We start from the raw sequence: 3,672 nt of genomic DNA on the forward strand, positions 1-3,672 counted from the left end.
TTTGCCAATATACTTATATGTCTTTTTTTTTTTTTTTTTTTTTTTTTTTTGCCTTGCCACATCTTGCAGTATTAGTTCCCCCAACGAGGGATTCAACCCGGGCCACCACAGTGAAAGCCCAGAATCCTAGCCACTAAGCCACCAGGGAACTCCCTTAATTTTGTGTCTTGATGTGGATCTTTGGGTTCATCTTGTTTGGGACTCTCTATGCATCTTTTTTAAATTTTTTTTAGATAAAATACTATAAACCCCTCTTTAGAAAATATCTAAAAGCTCACTTTTCTGACAGTAGAAAGCCAGTAGGGTGTCAACTGTCAGTACCAAGAAAGTTAAATTTATATTATGAGAATTTGCACATGAGTGGGCTTCTTCATATATAATAAAGAGCCCAAGGATGTGGAATCATTTTTTTTGAATTTTTGAATTTTATTCTATTTATTTTTTTTGTACAGTACGTTCTTATTAGTCATTTGTTTTATACACATCAGTGTACACATGTCAATCCCAATCTCACAATTCATCACACAACCACCACCACCCCCCTCCACTTTCCCCCCTTGGTGTCCATACGTTTGTTCTCTACATCTGTGTCTCAATTTCTGCCTTGCAAACCGGTTCATCTGTACCATTTTTCTAGGTTCCACATATATGCGTTAATATACGATATTTGTTTTTCTCTTTCTGACTTACTTCACTCTGTATGACAGGCTCTAGATCCATCCACGTCTCAAGAAATGACCCAATTTTGTTCCTTTTTATGGCTGAGTAATATTCCATTGTATATATGTACAACTTCTTCTTTATCCATTCGTCTGTTGATGGGCATTTAGGTTGCTTCCCTGATCTGGCTATTGTAAATAGTGCTGCAATGAACATTGGGGTGCATGTGTCTTTTTGAATTATGGTTTTCTCTGGGTATATGCCCAGTAGTGGGATTGCTGGATCATATGGTAATTCTATTTTTAGTTTTTTTAAGGAACCTCCATACTGTTCTCCATAGTGGCTGTATCAATTTACATTCCCACCAACAGTGCAAGAGGGTTCCCTTTTCTCCACACCCTCTCCAGCATTTGTTGTTTGTAGATTTTCTGATGATGCCCATTCTAACTGGTGTGAGGTGATACCTCATTGTAGATTTGATTTGTATTTCTCTAATAATTATTGATGTTGAGCAGCTTTTCATGTGCTTCTTGGCCATCTGTATGTCTTCTTTGGAGAAATGTCTATTTAGGTCTTCTGCCCATTTTTGGATTGGGTTATTTGTTTTTTCATATTGAGTTGCATGAGCTGTTTATATATTTTGGAGATTAATCCTTTGTCCGTTGATTCATTTGCAAATATTTTCTCCCCTTCTGAGGGTTGTCTTTTCATCTTATTTACGGTTTCCTTTGCTGTGCAAAAGCTTTGAAGTTTCATAAGGTCACATTTGTTTATTTTTGTTTTTATTTCCATTACTCTAGGAGGTGGATTAAAAAAGATATTGCTGTGATTTATGTGAAACAGTGTTCTTCCTATGTTTTCCCATAAGAGTTTTATAGCATCTGGTCTTACATTTAGGTCTCTAATCCATTTTGAGTTTATTTTTGTGTATGGTGTTAGGGAGTGTTCTAATTTCATTCTTTTACATGTAGCTGTCCAGTTTTCCTAGCACCACTTATTGAAGAGACTGTCATTTTTCCATTGTATATCCTTGCCTCCTTTGTCATAGATTAGTTGACCATAGGTGTGTCCGTTTATCACTGGGCTTTCTATCCTGTTCCATTGATTTATGTTTCTGTTTTTGTGCCAGTACCATATTGTCTTGATTACTGTAGCTTTATAGTATAGTCTGAAGTCAGGGAGTCTGATTCCTCCAGCTCCATTTTCTTCCCTCAAGACTGCTTTGGCTATTCGGGGTCTTTTGTGTCTCCATAAAAATTTTAAGATTTTTTGTTCTAGTTCCATAAAAAATGCCATTGGTAATTTGATAGGGATTGCATTGAATCTGTAGATTGCTTTGGATAGTATAGTCATTTTCACAATATTGAATCTTCCAATCCAAGAACATGGTATATCTCTCCATCTGTTTGTATCATCTTTAATATCTTTCATCAGTGTCTTACAGTTTTCTGCATACAGGTCTTTTGTCTCCCTAGGTAGGTTTATTCCTAGGTATTTTATTCTTTTTCTTGCAATGGTAAATAGGAGTATTTCCTTGATTTCACTTTCAGATTTTTCATCATTAGTATATAGGAATGCCAGAGATTTCTGTGCATTAATTTTGTATCCTGCAACTTTACCAAATTCATTGATTAGCTCTAGTAGTTTTCTGGTGGCATCTTTAGGATTCTCTATGTATAGTATCATGTCATCTGCAAACAGTCACAGTTTTACTTCTTCTTTTCCAATTTGTATTCCTTTTATTTCTTTTTAGTCTCTGATTGCCATGGCTAGGACTTCCAAAACTATGTTGAATAATAGTGGCAAGAGTGGACATCCTTGTCTTGTTCCTGATCTTAGAGGCAATGCTTTCAGTTTTTCATCATTGAGAATGATGTTTGCTGTGAGTTTGTGGTATATGGCCTTTATTATGTTGACGTAGGTTCCCTCTATGCCCACTTTCTGGAGAGTTTTTATCATAAATCAGTGTTGAATTTTGTCAAAAGCTTTTTCTGCATCTATTGAGATGATCATATGGTTTTTATTCTTCAGTTTGTTAATATGGTGTATCACGTTGATTGATATGCATACATTGAAGAATCTTGCATCCCTGGGATAAATCCCACTCGATCATGGTGTCTGATCCTTTTAATGTGTTGTTGGATTCTGTTTGCTAGTATTTTGTTGAGGATTTTTGCATCTATATTCATCAGTGATATTGGTCTGTAATTTTCTTTTTTTTTTAGTGTCTTGTCTGGTTTTGGTATCAGGGTGATGGTGGCCTCATAGAATGAGTTTGGGAGTATTCCTTCCGCTGCAGTTTTTTGGAAGAGTTTGAGAAGGATGGGTGTTAGCTCTTCTCTAAATGTTTGATAGAGTTCACCTGTGAAGCCATCTGGTCCTGGACTTCTGTTTGTTGGAAGATTTTCAATCACAGTTTCAATTTCATTACTTGTGATTGGTCTGTTCATATTTTCTATTTCTTCCTGGTTCAGTCTTGGAAGGTTATACCTTTCTAAGAATATGTCCATTTCTTCCAGGTTGTCCATTTTATTGGCATAGAGTTGCTTGTAGTAGTCTCTTAGGATGCTTTGTTTTTCTGCGGTGTCTGTTGCAACTTCTCCTTCTTCATTTCTAATTTTATTGATTTGAGTCCTCTCCCTCTTTTTCTTGATGAGTCTGGCTAATGGTTTATCAATTTTGTTTATCTTCTCGAAGAACCAGCTTTCACTTTTATTGATCTTTGCTATTGTTTTCTTTGTTTCTATTTCATTTATTTCTGCTCTGATCTTTAAGATTTCTTTCCTTCTGCTAACTTTGGGTTTTGTTTGTTCTACTTTCTCTAGTTCCTTTAGGTGTAAGGTTAGTTTTGTTTGTTTGTTTGTTTGTTTTGCTGTACGCAGGCCTCTCACTGTTGTGGCCTCTCCCATTGTGGAGCACAGGCTCCTGACGTGCAGGCTCAGCGGCCATGGCTCACGGGCCCAGCCTCTCCGCAGCATGCGGGATCTTCCTGGATCAGGGCACGAACCCATG

This window comes from Mesoplodon densirostris, chromosome 1, assembly GCF_025265405.1.
Source record: "Mesoplodon densirostris isolate mMesDen1 chromosome 1, mMesDen1 primary haplotype, whole genome shotgun sequence".
Lineage (NCBI taxonomy): Eukaryota > Metazoa > Chordata > Mammalia > Artiodactyla > Ziphiidae > Mesoplodon > Mesoplodon densirostris.